Source organism: Lissotriton helveticus, chromosome 4_2 (assembly GCF_964261635.1).
Source record: "Lissotriton helveticus chromosome 4_2, aLisHel1.1, whole genome shotgun sequence".
NCBI lineage: Eukaryota > Metazoa > Chordata > Amphibia > Caudata > Salamandridae > Lissotriton > Lissotriton helveticus.
The window spans coordinates 125,678,278-125,702,562 of record NC_136064.1 but is presented as its reverse complement, the minus strand read 5'-3'; the positions used below and the strand labels follow the sequence as shown (position 1 = coordinate 125,702,562).

Here is a 24,285-nt window from a genome sequence, read left to right as displayed (position 1 = left end):
TTTACACACACATGCATTTGCAAAATAAAGCACATATATAAGCACATATATTAGTATCCCGCGTGTAATGAATTGCAATTTTACTCTAGGTTGATTAATACTTTTCACTGCACACTTTGTTAATATTATTATTCATTATGGAAGTTTAACTTTGCGAGTTGAAATAAATTTACTTCCAAATCTCGCTCCATCACTGCTATGGATCAAAGATGCTCCCAAATTTGGAACAGATTCTGATGACACAGTGATGAGTTTTATTGAACAGTTACGAAAAGTACAGAAGAAAACAATTTAAGACATCAAGTCTTACGGTTTCAAACCCATCGTTGTGGAAAATACTGTCGTCGAAAGTTCAAATCCAAGGACAAGTTCTACACAAAATGTCGTTTTGCATTTCCACGTCCAGTAACATCGAAAGGAAGAGTGAACAATTTTATGTCACCTTTACGACATACTGTGACAAGAAAATCACCAAAAAATGCATACAACTTAAAAAGAAATGAAGAGTCAAAATACATAGATGACTATAACCCAGTCATTTGCATTTACTTTTTTATGCCCCTGAGGTATAGAAAACAAAAAATTTCCAGATGAAATGTTCTTTCACCTTCGGCTGAGGAGGCTCTTCATCGATGAAACCATCTGACTCCTCACTGCTGCTGGATGCTCTGGTAGCCATTCTCTCCACAAATTCTTAGCACAGAAAAAAGAGGTCTTGCTCTCACCAAAGTGAAAGAAGAAGTGAAGGAAAAGGGTGGGGTTTTCATTAGTTGTAAAAAAAAACAGTTAACAACCAATGAAAAGAGTTATTTTAAGGTCACAAGACTTGACACGCTTACGCTGCGCGCACCGGAACGCTTCTGGGGGCGCTTACACGGCGCGAATGTAGGCGCTTCCGGGGGCGCTTACGCGGCGCGCCTGAGTGACGTTTTGGTACCTTTACGGGAATGCAAAATCATTTTCATTTCGTAAATCAATAATACTGCTTTTATAAGTATGGTACTGAATGTCTTGAATTATTATTTAGTTTTCATACATATTTTTTTTACGAACGCAGAATTAGCGCTCTCGCTGCACTCTCAGGAGAGCTTACCGGTGCGCGCACCCTGAGCGCTCCAAGACGAAATGATACGGGTAAGCTTACCGGTGGGCGCACCCTGAGCGCACCAGGAAAAAATTATTAAAAAAAATATACATTGAAAAAATTCTTTTTTTTTTTACACAAAGGAATTAGCTTTTAAAAAAACTATGAAATTCACTGAAAAAATCATAGGTTTCACATTGATCCATACAGTCACTTACGCAATCACAGGCTCTCATGTATAGTCATTTATATATGCCAACTCTCACATGCACTGTGTTTTACATATGTACTTACTTGGACATGGAGCACTGAGGTAGCCATTCACTCACCAACACACCCATGCAGACAGTCAACCACCCATACAGCTCTTTCCACATGCACTCTTGAACTCATACACCTAGTCATTCAACTGCTCACACATCTATGCACAGAGTCACACACCTCCCAGCCACGCACACACATACTCACCCTCACATACAAATACTTGGACAACCAATCAATAACCCATATAGCCACTCATATAGCTACTGATCAACACATGCAACAGCTTACACAACAACAGACATACTGATGCACACATTCAGACAGTTTAGTCACTAACCAATGCATTCAGTAAGACACATTTAATCACTCACTCATACAGTCAGTCACGCACCTACTAAATCCTTCATCCAGACACTCATACATCCACTCATTCTTCAATATGTGAAACACATTTTTACTTTTCAGAAACACACATTCACTGGAGGATGTCATCAGTGATGTCATTTGAGATGGCATCAGTGATGTCATCAGTGATGTCATTTGAGATGTCATCAGTGATGTCACTGACCATGTCATGAATGATGTAATATGTGACATCATCATCAGTGGATTGCGGGCGCGCGAGTTATAGTGAGTCCAACTAACTATAGCGTGGGAATTTCAATGGTTTTGTATGAGTAAAATGTTCAGCTAACTATAACTGGTGTGAAACCTATGTTTTTTTCAGTGAATATATATATATATATATATATATATATATATTCTCCACAACTATTGTGTCCTGTGTCTTCGAATCCTTTGGGAGGAGGAGTTGTGTGTATTATTCAACGCGCTGCCCACGGCGTTGCACGGGACCCTTTCACATTTGCGGTCAAGGATTCATGGGAACTTTGTGGCTTTATTGTGAAAACGAATATTCCTTTGACCCGCCACCGCAGCCTCCGAGTTATTTTCCTTAAGGCTTGTTTCCAGCAGGCCTTCTGTAAAGAGTCACCATCACTGTACCTGTGCCTCGAAAATCTTTAAAACACACGGAGGCTCGTGGACTAAAGTATGCGACATTAGTTTGTGTTTTTCTTCCCCAGTACTGGCCTGCAGCATTATGGGACTGGTAGTTCCTAACACTGAGCAGGCGGAGGTAACGATGCGTAGGTGAGGTTACCATCATCGGGGAAGGAGGAGCCTGCTTTAAACATCGATGAGCAGGCAAGACACATTTTGGGACAAGCAGCATTTGATGAAGGCATTCGCTGAAACCGGTCATGCAAACTTCCAAATAAAACTCCTAATGAAGCCCGGTTGTGTCCTGTGTCTTCGAATCCTTTGGGATGAGGAGTTGTGTGTATTATTCAATGCTCTGCCCACAGCGTTGCACGGGACCCTTTCACATTTGCAGTCAAGGATTCATGGGAACTTAGTGGCTTTCTCGTGAAAACAAATATTCCTTTGACCCGCCACCGCAGCCTCCGAGTTATTTTCCTTAAGGCTTGTTTCCAGCAGGCCTTCTGTAAAGAGTCAGCGTCACTGTACCTGTGCCTCGAAAATCTTTAAAACACACGGAGGCTGGTGGATGAAAGTATGGGACATTAGTTTGTGTTTTTCTTCCCCAGTACTGCGCAAAAGGACTGGCCTGCAGCATTATGGGACTGGTAGTTCCTAACACTGAACAGGCAGAGGTAACGATGCGCTGGTGAGATTACCATCATCGGGGAAGGAGGAGCCTGCTTTAAAGATCGATGAGCAGGCATGACACATTTTGGGACAAGCAGCATTTGATGAAGGCAGTCGCCGAAACCGGTCATGCAAACTTCCAAATAAAACTCCTAATGAAGCCCGGTTGTGTCCTGTGTCTTCGAATCCTTTGGGAGGAGGAGTTGTGTGTATTATTCAACGCGCTGCCCACGGCGTTGCACGGGACCCTTTCACATTTGCGGTCAAGGATTAATGGGAACTTTGTGGCTTTATCGTAAAAACGAATATTCCTTTGACCCGCCACCGCAGCCTCCGAGTTATTTTCCTAAGGCTTGTTTCCAGCAGGCCTTCTGTAAAGAGTCACCGCCACTGTACCTGTGCCTCGAAAATCTTTAAAACACACGGAGGCTGGTGGATGAAAGTATGGGACATTAGTTTGTGTTTTTCTTCCCCAGTACTGCGCAAAAGGACTGGCTTGCACATTTTGGGACAAGCATCATTTGATGAAAGCAGTCGCCGAAACCGGTCATGCAAACTTCCAAATAAAACTCCTAATGAAGCCCGGTTGTGTCCTGTGTCTTCGAATCCTTTGGGAGGAGGAGTTGTGTGTAATATATATATTACCTACTGGCGGTCGCCAGTAGGTATATATAGTTAGGATTTTTTCTCTATGGGATTTTTGAAAATTCTATGTCTAATAACTTTGGCGTTTGTGGACGGAATTGGCTGAAATTTTCAGGAAAATGGAACATTTTGTTTCTGAGCAGCCCCTAAAAATTTGGAGGGGTTTCGTCAAGGGGTGGCCGAGAAAAAAGGGGGTCCCAAAACGCGTTTTTCCCATGTTAATTTCCATAGGGCGGTTGGCCTCACTTTTAGCTCGAACGGCTGAATGGATTTGCACGAAACTTGGCAAAATTGTAGGGACTGGTAGCCCGATGTGCCTTTGCTAGGTCTAAATATATGTGCTCCAGTGGATTTTGATAAATTAACGTTCAAAAAAATATATATATCTGTAACAGCGCTCCGGGTAGCGCTCCGGTTCGCATACTTGACGCGTAACGGAACTTCGCAAAGCGAAGCTGATTGGCTCTCCAGTGTCTGTCAACATTCTAAACGGTCCGGAGCGGCCGCCATCTTGTCTCTCGGTAGGTTCGAGAGACAAGAGGAGGCCAAAACATAGGGGGAAATGACCATAAGGGGGCATAGTAGATCCTCCCTGACCCCCTAGGTTTGATGTGGAGGCTTTAAAAGGGCCCCGCGGGGCAAAAAAAAAAAAAATAATAAAAATAAAACGTTTTTTTTTTGCGTGGGGAGCGCCCGGTAGGCTTTTGTGCAATGGGCGGTGGTAATCTAAATGATGAGGGGGGGGGGGGGGGCAGCGTTCAAAGCACATCAGCGTGCATAAACACGAAAATGTTTTTATCTACCACGTACTTGACTTATCTCTCTGAGATGCATTCCCTTGTGTTTCGGCAATGGTAGTCTGTTCATTACATAGATCGCCCGAGGGCGGTAGTACAGACCGCGCGTAGGAAAGGGTCAAAAGCCAGGGGTATAGGAGTATGTAACAAGCGAGCCATTTAATTGAAAAAACTAAACGTGACAAACGGTTGCAGGATCAGGTTGATTTTATAATTGAAAGTATAACAGGATCAGTTACAATAAAATCGTCCATACGCACACCATGGGCGAGTATGATGGGTAACATTATTTCGAAGCTTTATTAATACAATAATCAATAATGAAAAATCGACATCAATAGGGTTGTCCGTATTCCTAGTCAGTACCCTTCCCCGCCCGCCATGTGCACAAAGACCGCATACATCCCCCATAACGTCAAGGCTAAGTAACTAGAACGTCGAGTCACCAAAAGGCAAAAAGTTCCGCCGGGACCCGGCCGCCTATGTCGGGGGCGATCTCAGGCCACACCAGGGCAACAAGACTTGGGGAGGGGGCAGGAGCCAAGCGCCCCCTCCCAGTCCGCGCCACCACACCGCCCCTCGGGGGCCTCCGTCAAGCGGTTCAGGGAGGCACCGCAGGCAGCGGTTCTTCAGATCATTGGCTCTCACCGGCAAGGCTCCCCTCCGTCAGCAGCGGTCGTTGGCGCTGTGGTTGCGGCCGGAGGCCCCGCCTAGTCAACGCCCCGGCCTCTCCATGTCGTAGGCCGCAAGAGTGGGCGCAACTCAGCTGGCCGAGCGAGACTTGGGGAGGGGGCAGGAGCCAAGTGCCCCCTTCCAGTCCGCGCCACCACACTGCCCCTCGGGGGCCTCCGTCAAGCGGTACAGGGAGGCACCGCAGGCAGCGGTTCTTCAGATCAGTGGCTCTCACCGGCAAGGCTCCCCTCCGTCAGCAGCGATCGTTGGCGCTGTGGTTGCGGCCGGAGGCCCTGCCTAGTCAACGCCCCTGCCTCTCCATGTCGTAGGCCGCAAGAGTGGGCGCAACTCAGCTGGCCGAGCGAGACTTGGGGAGGGGGCAGGAGCCAAGCGCCCCCTCCCAGTCCGCGCCACCACACCGCCCCTCGGGGGCCTCCGTCAAGCGGTTCTTCAGATCAGTGGCTCTCACCGGCAAGGCTCCCCTTCGTCAGCAGCGATTGATCGTTGGCGCTGTGGTTGCGGCCAGAGGCCCCGCCTAGTCAACGCCCCGGCCTCTCCATGTCGTAGGCCGCAAGAGTGGGCGCAACTCAGCTGGCCGAGCGAGACTTGGGGAGGGGGCAGGAGCCAAGCGCCCCCTCCCAGTCCGCGCCACCACACCGCCCCTCGGGGGCCTCCGTCAAGCGGTTCAGGGAGGCACCGCAGGCAGCGGTTCTTCAGATCAGTTGCTCTCACCGGCAAGGCTCCCCTCCGTCAGCAGCGATCGTTGGCGCTGTGGTTGCGGCCGGAGGCCCCGCCTAGTCAACGCCCCGGCCTCTCCATGTTGTAGGCCGCAAGAGTGGGCGCAACTCAGCTGGCCGAGCGAGACTTCGGGAGGGGGCAGGAGCCAAGCGCCCCCTCCCAGTCCGCGCCACCACACCGCCCCTCGGGGGCCTCCGTCAAGCGGTTCTGGGAGGCACCGCAGGCAGCGGTTCTTCAGATCACAACAGAGTCTCATGCTCGATCGATTGAGCTGGCCGAATCAGGCAACAAGAAGGTGGGGGGTGGGCACCTCTTGCTCAACCACCACCTGAGGAGGTGGTATTCTCTTCCTAGGAGGTGGTGGTGGTGGTGGTGGGGATGCACCAGCTGAAGCTACAACACTTGCCATTGCTAAGTGATGAAAAAAGGTCTTCCTCTCACAAAGATGAAAGTCAGAGTGAGGAAACAAGGAGGGGTTTTCATCATTTGGGACAAAAAATAGTTCTAAACCAATGAAAAGTGTTATTTTTAGGTCACATGACCTAGCCATACATCATTAGGAACCCAAAAGTGAAATGAACCAATGAAAAGTTTTATTAACAAGTCACATGACCTGTTATGCTTACGTTACGCGCTCCGCGCCGCGCCCCGGATCACTTCCAGGAAGCTACGCTTCGCGCCTCGCGCACCGGAGCACTTCCGGGTGCGCTAACGCGGCGCGTCATATGACGCATTACGCGACAACACGATACGTCGCGGTTACGCGACACGTCACGATGTTGTTTTCTAAAGCGGCAGTTGCGCAAACAGAACGTTTATCGGCCGGGCATATGGAATACATACACATTCATACCATACAATCAGGGCATGTACGCACAGTCACACCATACAATTTTTCACGTTCACAGTGATGGTCTGCACTCCATGCAATATCTCACAGCGCTTGTCTATGTCTTTCCCTACATGGAGCACGGTGCGGTCCATGTCCACTCCATTCTTCAGTCGGAACTCCGATGTAACCTACAGAGGAGAAAAGAAAGGGGGGGGATACAGCATTCTGAGGATGTCAGCGCGCGCAAAAACGAAAAAGCTTTTACTTACCATGTATCAGACTAGCTGCAGGAACGTGTGATACAACAGATCTTGGCTATCCCTTTTGCATTATTTTTTTGTGTAACATATCCTCCCCTTCTTATGATGCCAAAAAATGTTTCATTTTGTTTGTCTCTAAATTCGAGTTCCCTCTTCGTGTATTTGTTTCTCAATTAGTCTTATTTTATGGGACAAAATACCACACCTTACATTCGGCAGATACCTTAAGCTACGGTCGACCATTTTCTAACAATTCTGGAAAAAGGGCAGGTGTGACTGATACAAATTTCAATCAATCCAAAATTCAGGCAAAGGGTCTGCATTATCTGTCTTCTATTGTTTGGGAATAACAGCCATTATTCTAAAATCCTACCAACCTAGACGATTGTTATGACGCTGATTCCTTCGAAAACTCTTTTTTGCAAAAATGTCAGTATACAAATACGGGCCTACAACCACGTGGGCCGGTCACGGAGCAAACTGGAATCATATATGATGAGGGGACCTTTACACTGTAGAAAAACGTAACAGGCGGGCCATTAGGTTGCAGGAATTAAGGTGTCTAACAGTTGCAGTCGGGGGCCCCGGTGACTCTTGTAGAATCTTCAAGGCTGAGGGGACGCTTTTGGGAATGGGGCCCATGCCCTAGCAGTCAAGCGTCCGAGTTCCAGGGTTGCCCTGAGCCATCCTTGCAGGCCAGGCCCAAGTCTGTGGAGCCGACCGCCATTTCGTGAGCTCCGTGGCAGCCGCCTGTCGCTGTACCACAAGAGTGGGTGCAATTTAGCCGGATGGCGGGTGAGACGCTGTAATAGCAAGAGCAGGCGCAACTCAGCTGGCCGAGCGAGGCACTGTGCCGCAAGAGCGGGCGCAATTCAGCTGGCCGAGTGAAGCGCTGGGGTGCAGCTGAGAAACCTCCACCTGGGGAGGTGGGGGAGGCTTGTTCGCGCCGCCTCTCCCTTCCAGTGCACCCCACGCCGTCTCCTGGCGCAGGTATATGTGATGGTCGGACCAGGGCACCGCAGGACGTGTCTTCAGGTCAAACGCATTGTGGGACAAGGTCCAGAATGGAAGAGTCATCAAAATGCAAAAAGTTCCGCCTGACCCCAGGAGCCGGCCGCCTATGTCGGGGGCGATCTCAGGCCACACCAGGGCAACAAGACTTGGGGAGGGGGCAGGAGCCAAGCGCCCCCTCCGAGTCCGCGCCACCACACCACCCCTCGGGGGCTTCCATCAAGCGGCTCAGGGAGGCACCGCAGGCAGCGGTTCTTCAGATCAGTGGTCTCACCGGCAAGGCTCCCCTCCGTCAGCAGCGATCGTTGGCGCTGTGGTTGCGGCCGGAGGCCCCGCCTAGTCAACGCCCCGGCCTCTCCATCTCGTAGGCCGCAGAGTAATCGGGCAGAAATCCCTGGAACGGCGGCATGCATTTGGATCGATGTTGCAGCAGGCTGCCATGTAAATAGTTATTTAATAAAACGTTTTACCCTGTTACTTTGCTGATGTGTTGTATATATTTATAATATTTGCATAGGGTTTGTCGTTATTTTGGGTGGGGTGGGTGGCGGAGCCGAGCTGTCTTGCAGCAATCATGGCGTCGAGCTCGGTTCCTCTCACTAGTTTCATATTTCTCATGAGGGGTTGTTCCTAATGTTTCTATTTTAGCGAGGTCAAAAAGAGATCCCATTAGTGGCCTACTGATTTTGCTTGATTCCTTTTGTTTTTTCTAACGATTTTTAACTATCTGCAAAGACTAAACAGAGTATTGCGACTCTGTGCTTGTTTGTAAATAGAGAATGAACCAAAGAGAACCAATTCCAAAACAGTAAATGCTTGGATAACAATCAATCAAATGGAGAGGGAAGCAGGCACGACGGATTACAACGGGGGCAAAGGCCTGCGTTACCTACCCTTCACTATCTGCAAAGAGAGAATACTCCTAAAAGAAAAGAGGGGGGGGCAGCGTTCAAAGCACATCAGCGTGCATAAACACGAAAATGATTTTACCTACCACGTACTTGACATTTGAAAGCTTTTGATATTTGCTAATAAAAAACCATTGAAATTCACTGAAAAAACCATAGGTTATAGACCATATATAGTTAGGAATTAGCATTTACAAAACCTTGAAAATTCACTGAAAAAACCATGGGTTATAGACCATATATAGTTAGAAATTAGCATTTACAAAACCTTATTTTACTCACACAAAACCATTGAAATTCCATATATAGTTAGTTGCACTAACTATATATCGCGCACCCGCAATCCACTGCTGATGATGTCACATATTACATCATTCATGACATGGTCGGTGACATCACTGATGACATCACTGATGACATCACTGATGACATCACTGATGACATCTCAAATGACATCACTGATGACATCTCAAATGACATCACTGATGACATCTCAAATGACATCACTGATAACATCTCAAATGACATCACTGATGACATCACTGATGACATCTCAAATGACATCACTGATGACATCACTGATGACATCCCATTTGACATCAATGGTCACATCACTGATGATATCATTCATGTGACAATACAATGCATCTCCTCACACTTTAATATAACATCTGTTACACCCAGTGTTAAATACAGAATATAATTTTTTAAACCATTGACACACCAATACTAGTTACTACATACGCACTCACTGATTCCTACGTCTACACACACATTTACTCATTCACCCATACAATCATTCATACATACAATCACTCATCTTTACAACACTATCATATGCACTCATACACCTATACAGACACTCACACTCTGCCACTCATCCATGGAGTTACTCACACACCTAGTCAGTCCTGTTAAGAATCAATCACACTTCCATTTTCTAATCTATACAGTTAAACATAGAGTACCTTACATTTTCAAACATATACTAAAAAATTCTTACTCTCCTATACAATCATTGATACAAGAACACATTGATCTGCACAGAGTCACACATCTCCCAGCCAGCCACACACACACTCAGTCTCCCATACAAATACTTGGACAATCAATCAATAACCCATATAGTTACTCATATAGCTACTGATCAACGCATGCAGCAGTTTACAGAACAAGAGACATAATGATGCACAAATTAAGACAGTTTAGTCACTAACCCATGCACTCAGTGAGACACATTTAATCACTCACTCATACAGTCAGTCACGCACCTACTAAATCCTTCATCCAGACACTTCTACATCTACTCATTCTTCAATATGTAAAACATATTTAAACTTTACAGAAACACACAGTCACTGGATGATGTCATCAGTGATGTCATCAGTGATGTCATTTGAGATGTCATCAGTTATGTCATGAATGATGTAATATGTGACATCATCAGCAGTTTTTTCAGTGAATATATATATATATATTCACTGAAAAAACCATAGGTTATAGACCATATATAGTTAGGAATTAGCATTTACAAAACCTTGAAAATTCACTGAAAAAACCATAGGTTATAGACCATATATAGTTAGGAATTAGCATTTAAAAAACCTTATTTTACTCACACAAAACCATTGAAATTCCATATATAGTTAGTTGCACTAACTATATATCGCGCACCCGCAATCCACTGCTGATCATGTCACATATTACATCATTCATGACATGGTCAGTGACATCACTGATGACATCACTGATGACATCTCAAATGACATCACTGATGACATCACTGATGACAACATCCAGTGACTGTATGTTTCTGTAAAGTTAAAATATGTCTTACATATTGAAGAATGAGTGGATGTATAAGTGTCTGGATGAAGGATTTAGTAGGTGCGTGACTGACTGTATGAGTGAGTGATTAAATGTGTCTCACTGAATGCATGGGTTAGTGACTAAACTGTCTTAATTTGTGCATCATAATGTCTGTTGTGATGTAAACTGCTGCATGTGTTGATCATTAGCTATACGAGAGGCTATATGTGTTATTAATTGGTTGCCCAAGTATTTCTATGGGAGATTGAGTTTGTGTGGGGGTGGCTGGAAGGTGTGTGACTCTGTGCATAGATGTGTGAGCAGTTTATTCACTAGGTGTATGAGTTCAACAGTGCATGTGGAAACAGCTACATGGGCAGTTGACTGTGTGCATGAGTGTATTGATGAGTGAATGGATATCTCAATGCTACATGTCATAGTAAGTACATATGTAAAACACAGTACATGTGAGAGTTGGCATATATAAATAACTGTGCATGAGAGCCACTGAATGAGTGAGTGGTTGTATCGATCATTGTGAACTTGTATCAGGGATTGTATAAGAGAGTAAATATGTGTTAGTATATGTTTCAATAAGTAAGGTGTGTATAACTGTATAGTTGAAGAAATGGAGGTGAGATTGTTTCTTTGCATGACTGACTGGGTGTGTGAGTAACTCCATGGATGAGTGGCAGTGTGTGAGTGTCTGTATACACTGAGTGTATCTAAGGTTATATTAGAGTCTGAAGAGGTTTATCGTATTAGCACAAGAATGATGTCAAATGAGACGTCATCAGTGATGTCATCAGTGATGTCATTTGAGATGTCATCAGTGATGTCATCAGTGATGTCACTGACCATGTCATGAATGATGTAATATGTGACATGATCAGCAGTGGATTGCGGGTGCGCGATATATAGTTAGTGCAACTAACTATATATGGAATTTCAATGGTTTTGTGTGAGTAAAATAAGGTTTTTTAAATGCTAATTCCTAACTATATATGGTCTATAACCTATGGTTTTTTCAGTGAATTTTCAAGGTTTTGTAAATGCTAATTCCTAACTATATATGGTCTATAACCTATGGTTTTTTCAGTGAATTTCAATGGTTTTTTAATAGCAAATATCATAAGCTGTCGAATGTCAAGTACGTGGTAAGTAAAAACATTTTCGTGTTTATGCACACTGATCTGCTTTGAATGCTGCCCCCCATCTGAATGGAGAGGAATGCACTGAGACGCCAGATCATTCACTAATGTGTAGGCACATACAGTTACACGGTTCATGCAACAAACACCGACCAAATATGGCTTGCGTGTTGCAAGGCACGCCAGTTCCTGCTATCATCCCCACGTTCAAGTTGTTGGAAAATGGTAGTTATTTGATGCTCAATAATGAAGATTGTTCTGAGTTAATTAAAAGTATTCCTTTTATCGTAACAGTAAGTGAACGGGTTATTTGCTGCAGAAATGTTCTATTTCCTCCCACACATGAACATAGGGAGTTTTCAATCTGGCCACAAATACCAACCTTGGGACAGATTTCAACGGCATGGCAAGAATAAGAGCTCTTTTGTCTCACAGAGAGGTGGCCTTGAGTTCGGCCCGTGAAACTTTCGTGCTTCACATAGCGAACACCCGTACAGAGGTGCAGACCCTTTACAATTCAGATTTGCCTTTCAATTTCAGCAAGATGGTTCCGACTATCTTTAACGCATCCTCCACAAAGGCCCTGGCGCACTTTTTTAAAGTTGTTACCAGTGGTCTCGTGACTTCATTTGAGAAAATCTTTGGAGTCATCCCTGCTTCCTTTCATTCTATTTTCTCCACTCTGGTTCGTGGATTGGCATTTTTACTTGCATTACCAGCGGACGCTCTTGTGCTTTTTTACATTTTTAAATATGGATGTCCCTCCTATGCAACCTCCCACCCTGCAGCTGCTGACACTGTTCCGCAATCGCATGCTAGAATATTATGGCACAATGCCGTTGGCGATATTAAGCACGGCATATGGATTATCTTTTCGATTCTCCTACTTCACCTGTGTCCAGCCTGTATTTCACTGCCTGACCTGTGATTTCGATTGGGCCATTGATTTGTGTCTCTGCGGACCGGTTTCTCCTGACGTCGACTTTAATCAGCTGATGACTCCTATCATTACTCACAAGTTGGTTTGTCCTGGCGAAAGGATTATGGCTGTGGCATTGATGCATGGACTACTTGGTCCCTGGAATTTACTGGCGGCAGCACAGTCTTTCTTGGAACAGAGCTTTCTTGAAAACCCACCGAGCTGTCCTCTGATGGTGATAGAGGATCCGGTGCTGGGAGAGCACGTATGTTCTTTTCCGCTTTTAAATTGGATGGCTGAACTGTTTTCGGATGAAGACGGTGACTTCCTATTGGAGGCTGTTGCAGCTTATTTTGCATACACAGTTATGTCATAGACCTTTTTCATGTTTGATATGCTGAGTACTAGCATTTCATTGACAATTCATTGACTTATTTGTCAAGTTTTTATTATTTACCTTGCCTATTGGCTTAAGACTCGATAAAATACTTGGCTATTTTATTTTTCTTTAGCATTAAATTTTCCTAGTTTTTAATGCTTTACCTTGCGGACCGTCCACATATAAACTTGCAATCTGCTCTCATGAGATGGCACTTCTATTATCTTATTCAGTTCGTTTCCGGATCATGGGGAGGTGTCATCTAGGTCCTGGATATCTTTACACTGTGTTAAGTTAGCATGGGCTCATTACCGGTTTAAACGCCATTTTTCCTTTTTTGCAACTTCTGCACACGACACTTAGTTGTTGCTTTAGCTTTCCACCTAGTAGTTCATCGTGGTTTACATGAGAATAATATGTTATTGCTCTACTATCTGCTTTGCTTGTTAAACTATATCTGTACAGCGAGTGCTAAAGTTTCAAGAACAACACGATACAGAATTATTATGAGGTCTGATCTCCACGACTTCATACTCATAACATAAGTGCAACTTCTGCCAATTCTGGGCATGAGGCGGGTTTTATATTGCTTTGCCGAACACACATACACAACAGTTGATGCGGTTCACATGAAGAGAGAGCTGGTGTATGCTGATGTGATTCCTTCAAATGTAAGACACTAAAGTATGGGCACGCCCTAAACCAACACAAAGAGACCTTCTTAGCAAATAATATAATATGTGTATTAGGGAGGGTGAGATATAAGCAGCCGCGGGCCGTGGAGGGAGTTACGGTGAGGCAGGGAGGCGGGGAGGGGGAGAAGCAGGGTGGAGCCCTCTCTACCTTGCCCCTCCCCCTCCCCGCCTCCCTGCCCCACCGTAACTCCCTCCACGGCCCGCGGCTGCTTATAAGTGTTGCTAACTCTTATTCATTTACAGCATGTTAACATACTATCACCATTCGCTTTTTATGTACTAGTAACTATGCTGGTAATTTTGCTACTGATAATATGTGTACTTGTATTATCTAAGATACTACGCCTGAGAAGACGGCATTAGTAAATGAACATTTCAAATACACATGTGTTCTTCTTAACTCCATGTTCTGGTTTCTAAGAAATATATAACGACCGACTGTTCATGAGTTCCACGTATCCTGAGGTAATATAAGTTCATATTCTGGATTGTCTAAACATTGAGAGTTTGTTATATCCAATGTGACACTGTACCTAGCTTGCTAAGGAGTTTTTGATTACTAACGTGAGTTTTGGGACACCCTAATTCGCCGAGGTTCCAATCCTCTGTCCACAGTTCTGTGTGAGAACAGAAACCCTGCGACAGGGGCACCCCCGACCCTTGCTGGAGCTTCATCACACTTGCGATACAACTCCAGCAATGCGCCACCTTTACGGCACAGATACATCACGCATCTGTGCTGTTTTTGCCCCATGATGCGCCGCATTGTAAATGCAGCACACCATAGGTGACGGAACAGCGGCACAGAATGACTAACACATCCCTGGTGATGCGCCAGTCATCATAAATGTATCCCTATGCTTCTTATCTTGTTAGAGATGAACCGCCATATGTATCATCAAAGTTTTTTGCATTTCCTAAATAGCGAACTTTAAGGAATAAATAGCGATTCTTTACCATTCCTAGTTTGCGATTAGCTGTTTGCTAATTACAAATTACCCATTCATTTCCTTCATTTCCATAGGGCGGTTGGACTCACTTTTAGCTCGAACGGCTGAATGGATTTCCACGAAACTTGGCAAAATTGTAGGGACTGGTAGCCCGATGTGCCTTTGCTATGTCTCAACATATATGCTCCAGTGGTTTTTACGAAAATTAACTTTGAAAAATATATATTGGGCTACATTGGCCTATATATATGTTGGAGCCCAAATGTAGCCCAATGTAGCCCAATGAAGCCCAATGTAGACCAATGTAGCCCAAAGATGGCCGCCAGACACACAAAAAAACAAATGTAGCCCAAATATCAGCCAGATGTAGCCCAACTATAGCCCAGTGACAGAATGACCAATCAGCTTTGCAAACCTCCGTTACGCGAAGCGGAGCGCTGTTACAGATATATATCTTTTTTTGAATGTTAATTTCTCAAAATCCACTGGAGCACATATATTGAGACCTAGCAAAGGCACATCGGGCTACCAGTCCCTAATATTTTGCCAAGTTTCGTGCAAATCCATTCAGCCGTTCGATTATTATTATTATTATTATTTTTTGCCCCGCGGGGCCCTTTTAAAACCTCCACATCAAACCTAGGGGGTCAGCGAGGATCTACTATGCCCCCTTATAGTTATTTCCCCCTTTGTTTTGACCTCCTCTTGTCTCTCGATCCTACCGAGAGACAAGATGGCGGCCGCTACGGACTGTTTGGAATGTTGACAGACGCCGGAGAACCAATCAGCTTCGCTTCACAAAGCTCCGTTGCGCGAAAAGTACGCGTCCTGGGCCGCTGCCCAGTCCGCTGTTACAGATATATATCTTTTTTTAAACGTTAATTTCTCAAAATGCACTGGAGCACATATATTGAGACCTACAAAAGGCACATCGGGCTACCAGTCCCTACAATTTTGCCAAGTTTCGTGCAAATCCATTCAGCCGTTCGGGCTAAAAGTGAGGCCAACCGCCCTATGGAAATTAACATGGGAAAAACGCGTTTTGGGACCCCCTTTTTTCTCGGCCCCCCCTTGACGAACCCCCTCACAATTTTCAGGGGCTGCTCAGAAACAAAATGTGCCATTTTCCTGAAAATTTCAGCCAATTCCGTCCACAAACGCCAAAGTTATTAGACATAGAAGTTTCAAAAATCCCATAGGGAAAAAATCCTAACTATATATACCTACTGGCGACCGCCAGTAGGTAATATATATATATATATATATATATATATATATATATATATATATATGTATATATATATATATATATATATATTCTCCACAACTATTTTCTTCACAGAAAGGCTCGCACTAGGGAATGGATAAACCACAGTTTATTTCAGCAAAGTAACGCGTTTCGACAGCAAAAGCTGTCTTGATCACACAATTGCATTTTGAAACAGGAAGTTATTACATAGGTATAAGACACTAAAAAGGGACTAAAAGTTAGATAACTAGTGTCCAGGTCTTAACTTGGTGGCCATCATATAATGATAAATATATACAAGTGGTATATCATACATGATCATTATCTCTGCATATTTACACATAAATGTAGAATTTTAAACCTACTTGGAGACTTAAAAAGATATACTATGTACAAAGAGTTCATATATATATACACCTTTACATGAACTTCATATATATACATGCTGTGCAATATTGCAAACTCGGGCAATGTAATCTTGATTCGATAACGGCATGTTTGGAAAGTCCAAGTCCCATGATCCACTGTTACCATAAATATCAGAAAATTAAAAACATAAAATTAAGACCTGGAAAGTAGGCTGCAGAAAACTCATATGATCTATATACATGTTCATTCAGCAAGGTGTACTGCAAGTTCTTCCTTGGAATTTAAACCATTCGGAGTCCTGCATTCAAAGTCAAATATATATCTTGATTCTAATTTATGCAACACAAGTTCTCGATTTCCACCTCTGATTCCCAAATCAACCATATCTATGACCACCATCGTTTAATAGGTTCTCATTTTGGAAGTGGCAATCATAGAAATGACGGGCTATGGGGTATTGTTGGTTGTTGTTTCTTATGGCCCGCAGATGCTCCATCAACCGTTCATTGGCTGGGTGTATAGTACTACCCACGTACCACCTGTCACATGGACAGATAAGTACGTAAACGCAGTACATTGTTTTGCAAGCCATTGATTTGCGAATTACAAATTCTCTTCCTGATTTAGGAATAATCAAAGATTCGCAGTCCACACTCTTCCTGCAGGCATTGCAGTTTCTACAACATTTGAACAGTGCCTTTCCTTGAGTTATCACTTTGCTGGTCACTGAATTGGCACTAATCTAATCTTTAAGAGATTGCATTCTTCTGAAGGTGATCTGAGGGTTAGCATTTATATAGGGTTTTAAGTGTTGATCCGTCAAGAGGTCATCCCAATATTTTTTTATAAATGGTTCAAATTTCATGTGCCTGTCCATGTGCCAGGACAGGTACATGAAATTCGAACAATTTTTATATATGCAAAGTGGAGTGGTGTGGCTCACTGGTTAGAGGCGGCAGACTCGGGAGCAGAAGTCGGCCCGGGACCAGGGTTCAATTCCCGACGCGGCAGGGTTGTGGACCAGGGTCAGTGGACTTGACAATTCTCTCCTCGGTGCCTACTTTAACCTAGGGTCCCACTCGGCAACTCTGGGCATTAGCTTGCCTAATCTCCACAACGGCCCCATCAACGCCGGGGATGCCTGGCCCCACCTTGGGGATTCCCAGTAGGGACCATCCCACAGGGAAAGCCAGGACGGGTTCCCCAGCGGTATACAGCGCCGGGACGCCCCTTTGCTGGGGCAGCTGTGCACTTTACAAGTATACGACATTTAACATTTAACATTTTAACATATGTTTTTATATATATATGTGTGTGTGTGTGTGTGTGTATTTCTATATTTATATGTATATGTATGTATATACAATTTCACCAGCATTAAGATCTCTTCATTGGCTGCCTATCTGCTCCAGAGTATATTGAAAGGTCTGTAAATTTGGGATGCCCTTTAAAACATGGGTTGTAACTATTCTATTTTTAACTGGAGCTAACCAACCTATGACGAGCGGAGTTAACTAAACATAGTTGCACTGTTCATAATGCTGCATCATCTGTAATGATAACCTCTTCAAGTTCGATGTTTCAGAACACCTACTAAGGTGTTTATTCCTGGTTGGAGTCTTATGTTGGTTTCACTATTTCATATTCTTCAATCTTGTTCTATGATTCTCCGCTTCCAGTGTATTGCTAATTGAGAAGTCTCTTATTTTCTTTATGATTTGTGTACGCTTATTGTAGGGGGTGGGATAGTGGGTTTATAAAAGTGGGTAAAGTACAGTATAGCTTAGTATTATTGTCCTGTTCCCCAGGTGCTGCAAATGATTTTGCATTCTTGTTTGTACTATTGTATTCTTTGTAGGTTACTGTCTCCATACACCCTTGCTCTTTCTTTATATTCCCTTTCTGCCTTTTAACACTTACCTTACACATCCTTGCCCATCATACTTCACAGATCTGGTGTTCTGATCTTTGGTGAGTGCCCAGTCTTTGACTTTCTAACAGACCTTTGTTTGCCTGAGTACAGCCATGTCACCAAAAAAACAGACATCACCCATTTACTTCTGTGTCCCCAAGTGTGTATTGCAAATGTTAGAAAGTAGAGTGCTATAGAGAGGAGTAATGTGTGGTAGAGTGAAATGGCTTTGAGTGTTGTTATGTAGAGGAGAGTGCAATAGAGTGGAGTGAAGAGGAGTGGTGTGGTGTGGGTTAAAGTTGAATAGAGTGGAAAGGCATAGAGTAGAGTAGCATAGATGAGAGTGGTGTAGAGTGGAGTGGCATACAGTGGAGTGGTATAGATTTAAGTGGTGTATAGTGGAGTGGTGTAGAGTGGAACACCATGACGTGGAGTACCCAGAGTGTACAGTACAGTGTTATAGAGTGTGGTAGAGTGGAGTGATATATAACATTGTAGAGATGATTGCATAGAGTGTATACAGTGGAGTGGCATACAGTGGAATAGTAGAGTACAGTGGGGTGGAGTGGCGTAGAAGGAGTTGTGTAGTTTGTCATAGAGTGGAGTATAGTGTTCTACAGTGGCATACAGAGTTGTACAGTGGTGTTAAGGGGCATATTGTGCAGAGTGTTGTAGAGTGACCCAGAGATAGGCAAAGTGTCATACAGTGGACCATAGAGGAGGAACACACCATGAAGTGAGTGTATTACCATGGGGTGCAGATTTGTAAAGTAGAGTGCTGTGGAGTCGAGTGGCGTAACACAGAGTAAAGTGTCATAGAGAGGAGTAGAGTTTTGTGGCATTCAGTAGTCTGGTGTGGTATCTAGTAGAAAGTCAGAAACTGCCTTAAAGTGTTGTGGAATCGAGTGGCATGGAGTGAATGAGAGTGGAGTAGCAGAGTAGCATTGACTGGAGAAGTGTGTCATGGAGTAGTGTAAATTGGGGTGTACTGTCATAGAGGGAGTTATAAAGAGTGTCACAGAGTTAAGAAGAGTGACACATAGTTAGAGTAATAGAACATTATAAGGTTACATAGACTGGAGTACAGTGTTGTACATTGGAGTGGATTAGAGTGTAGTGGAGGTTGGTAGATGTGAGAGGTGTTAGTGGAGAACAGAGTTGTTGAGCTTAGTAGAGTGCTGTGGTATACACTGGAGTAATGTAAAGCTCAGTGCCATACAATGACTCTACGTCACTCCAGATGTAGAGAGTTGTGTGTAGATGTAGAGTGTTGTATCGTAGTGTCATGGCATACTTGGAGTGGCTTAGAAAGTTATGATGCAGAATGTTGTGGTATTTTGTGTCTTTGCATAAAGAGAAGTGGCGTAGAGTAGGATAATATGCTGTGGAATAGAATAGAGTAGAATAGCATAGAGAGAAGTGTGATGAGTGGTGAACTTTAGAGGGAAGTGGCTTTGAGTATATTGTTGTAGAATGGCGTGTTGTAGAGTCAAGTGGAATACAGTACAATACAGACACAAGTGGTATACATCAGAGTGGCTTACAGTTAAATAAAATATAAAGGAGTGGTGTAGGCAGGAGTGAGTTATGGTGGAGTGGCATTTCATAGAGTAGAGTGGAGTGGAATAGAGTGGAGTAGCATGATGCAGAGTGGTGTGGAGTGGCATACAGTTGGGTGGTGTAGACTAGAGTAGTAAACAATGAGTAGTTTATTGTATAGTGGAGTGCCATAGAGGAAATCAGCATTGGGGTAGTTGTGTAGAGTGGAAGGACGTACAGTGAAATAGCATATAGTGGAGTGGCCCAGAGCAGAGTGGCATACACTGGAGAAGGGTACAATAGAGTGGGATACTTTGGTGTGGAGTAGACTGGAGTGCTATAAGGTAGAATACTATAGAGAGCAGTGATGTATAATCAGGTACAGTAGAGTAGAGTGACATACACTGGGGTGGAAAAGCATACAGTGGAGTACAAAACAATGAAATATCGTACAGAGGATTGATGTACAGTGGATTGGCATAGAGTGGAGAGGGATACAGTGGATTACCATATCATGGAGTGGTACACAGTGGCTTGGCACATAGGGGAATAGTATAGAGTGGAGTATAATAAACTGCAGTGGCATAGTAGTGAATATTGTACATTGAAGTGGCATAGAGTAGAGTGGAGGGGAGTGGTGTAGAGTGGAGTGACTGGTCATGGAACGGTGTGCTGTAGAGTGGAGCATGGTATAGTGAAGTGGAGTGGCATGTGTCATAAGTTATAGTTTAAAAAGATGTAGTGTGAAAAATTGTTGGAATTGTGCATGACTGTAAAATTTGGTGTGCGGAGTAATGCAAGACAGTGCAATGTACTGCCTTGTGTTTCTCCAGGCAGATTTACCAAGCAACCCAGAGGGATGCATGTTGGGCTTGTGTTGTTTGCCAAATCTCATCAAAGTGGCCCTGGTGACACCATGCTTAATGAAGTGGTAAGGCAATACACCCATAAATCCGTCTCTCTATGATATATTGTGCAGGGTACACCAAAGCGACTTTGCTGCAACACAGAATACATGCCAATGACAAAGCATTATGTATAGGGGGGAATGGATTGTTTCCATCTGCCACTTTGTGGCAGAATTGGTTCCCAGAGGTTTCGAGAGATTTGGCTTCTTCTAGCACCATTTTCTAACAAGGCTGTTCCAGAAATTGCAGTCAGAAGTCTGCTTTTCAAGTAGATGTCGAGGGGTTTGAGTAGATTTTGTACTCAAGCTGCAGCATAATCAATTATAATGGCTATGCACTCTTTCATGCCACATGATGCCTTTTACACTGATTTATCAGTGTTGCTTGCACTACTGGCTCTAAATTGCAGCACAAACAGTGTGACATGCATATTTTCACCCATTTTTGAAACTCAGTGAAATCTGGCAAAGTTACATCCACCCCTGTATATGGCTGGCTAATGGCTTCCTTTACAAAATTAAAGGCAGCCATATTCTTTTTACTATACTTTAGCTGCACTCTGGGTTAGCCACTCAAATATTGGTAATTAGTATTGTTGTTGTTGTTTCCTACCTATTACCACTTTATTATAGTGGTAATAGGTAGACATGTATTGATATTTTTCTATATATATTTTTTTAAGTTAGTTCCAGTACCTAGTAAGTACTGTGTTGTTTAATATATTTTAAAAATATTTTTAAGTAACATGGAATTCTTGAAATTTCCACAGTACTCTGCACAAAACATATTTGAAAGACTTGAATATGTAGACAATTGAAGTACACTATGTTTGTGTATTACACAGTTTTTTTCTGAATATTTAAGTTTTATTAAAATATATAGAAACTTTGTATAATTGTTGCCTTCTTATTACCACTTAAATAAAATATAGATATGATAAAACCTAATGCTTACCAAAATCTTAGCCCCTAACAGTCACACAAATTGATGTGTCCACAGATATCTCCATGTGTAAATGCCTAATGAGTTTAGAAATACTTGCTCTACTTACCTCTACTACCCAAAAGGATCATCTACACACCATAATCTAATAATTTTCTCAAATGTCATTAAAATCTGTTCAGCTGTTTTTGACCACTACTTGCAATACATATTTCTATGTAAAGTTCAATAAAATAAAAACACATTTTGGGCCCCCTCTTTTTTCTTTGCACCTGGTTGACCAATCACGCCATCACCTTTTATCCTCTGCAGTTGTAGTAAAAGTTATAGGTCTTCTAAGTTTTGTAGAGATTCATCAAATTGGAACAAAGTTATTAACTGACAAGAATCTGAGGAATTCCTGCCTCTGGAAAGCCTAACTGTAAATAATACATACATATAGATGGAAAATGTTATTACCTCATTTGGACAACTCTCTATAAGGGAGATTCTTCACTCTGGGGAGGAAGCAGGAAGGTAGAGTCATGTTATTCCAAAAGAGAAGGGTTTGGAAAATATATTGATCTCACAACAATTGTATATTGATTACTGTGATCAGGAGAGTGACGTGTTGGTTCTTAAGGTGGTGACTGAGGATCTGTTGAGGATCTTCAATCATTTAAAAGGGAGGTGAGAAATATATGAGCATAACAAGCAGATGTGGTGTCCTGGGGTAAAACTACAATCTAAAGAATGAAGTGCAGAAGGGCAGTAATGCAGTTATAAACTGATATTTAGCTAAGCCTAGAAAATAATGTAGCAGTAAAACACAAACATCATTCATATGCTTTTTTGTGTGTACACAGGTATATGATGCATGTGTCTTTATAGAGAACATGCTATAAAGATTGGACAATGCTGTTTTATGTCTATATCATACAAATCCCATATGGGTTAGAGCATTGTTCACTATAGGGACAGAACCTCTCACAGACTTTTTCTATGTTCCAATAGTTTGAAGATTTTTTTTCCAAAAGCTGGAAACATTTACTTTACGTCCTCAGCACAACATACCACAGTATCAAAGTGGGCATGGAGGTATAATTGTAAATCTACACTGTATCTAACCAGTTTTGAAAAATATGCCATAACTTGTGAGAAAATAACATTGTTTAATAAATAATACATTTAAATTTAAAAAGTTTGTATTTTATTTTTTAGGGACGCATGGCCTGAGAAGCAATATATGTTACAAAGGAAAATCAAGAATGTTCTAAAATACAATGCCTGCAAGACTAACCCCTTGTCTCCCACCATCCTACCTCTGGCTGACTGTCTGATTTTGCCCCACTTTTTTGGAGACCCACGTGACAAATAAAGATGAGTTCTGCAGAGCTTTAAAAAATGTTTCATCACTGGTAAAAGATGGCGGGCATTTAATCCTGATAGCGGGGCGCGATACCACTTATTACGTTGTTGGGGGCTTTAAGTTTCCCCATCTATGTATGGATGAGAGTTTAATAAGGAAAACGCTTGTGGATGCTAACTATGTTATCAAGCTGCTGCAGGTGTTTCCCAGAAAAGTTTATGAATTGTATGATGTGATAGATTACAGTAGTGCAATACTTGTTCATGCTCAAAAAAACACACCTGTTAAATGTACTTATGAATCCTAATTGATAGACATAATGTCTACAGAGAGTAAAGGAATAGGTTGTCCCTGCCCTGAATCAAATTGCTTCTGTTTCTGTCTCTCCTTACTTCTTCACAACAGGTCTTTGCTTTTGCTGGGACCACTTTCCCTTGGCTCTGCCAGTTTCTGATTTAAATATTATCCTCTTGTCCTTTACTGAAAAGTCAGACATGAAAAGTCACTGGATTGTTGCTCAGTCAATAACTGCTTGGAGGATTGATGGTTTGATTTGATTTGATTACGCATTTGATTTAATTTGCAGCTGTAAAGATTATTAAAATCTTAAAATAAAATGATGCTCCATTTTCTCAAAGAATTCTAATCTTGTGTGTTTTGTTCTGCAATGCTCTAAATCCTCTGTGTGTTTGTGTATCCATTAATGCCCATAAATAGATGGTTGAAATATATAGTGGCTATTTTTCCTAAGAGAATAGCATTTAGCCCTCTTTCCACTAACTATGATTTCTGAGTGTGTATTTTATGATATGTAAATACAGCTTTGAAACGCACTAGTGGAATTTGGAATAATAGTAATTCTAATGATACAGTTTGGTACTTTGTAGTACACTATGTGATGCAGTGGAACCATCCAGTTCTGCAGACTAATTTAAGGTTTAAATTATTTTTTAATAAATATGTTAAAGAACGTCTAGCAATTGAATTACTATAACAGTGAGGACATGCCCTCGCACTCTATTCCTTCAGCTCACTCTTCCCTTTATTTAAAGGCCCACCCTTTCTACCCGCCACCCCACACTAGCCACCCTACACCTTTTTAATGCCAGTAGGCATGTTATGAATCTTAATTGTTCAGCAATGTTTAGCCATCTCACAATTATTGGCAATGTAAAATGGCTGACTTCTATCTTGGCATTTTTTCATCTTTCCTCCGTGATGGAGGTTTCAATC

General features: G+C 42.9%; 1 pseudogene across 1 annotated transcript in view; it reads left to right on the top strand.

Moving 5' to 3' along the window:
• LOC144752095 (nicotinamide N-methyltransferase-like) overlaps positions 1–23,672 on the top strand; it is a 53,614-nt pseudogene extending 29,942 nt beyond the window's left edge. Inside the window, exon 3 of the transcript XR_013594025.1 lies at positions 22,905–23,672. The product of XR_013594025.1 is annotated as a nicotinamide N-methyltransferase-like (transcript). The remainder of the gene's footprint in view (positions 1–22,904) is intronic.
• Positions 23,673–24,285: the final 613 nt, after the last annotated feature.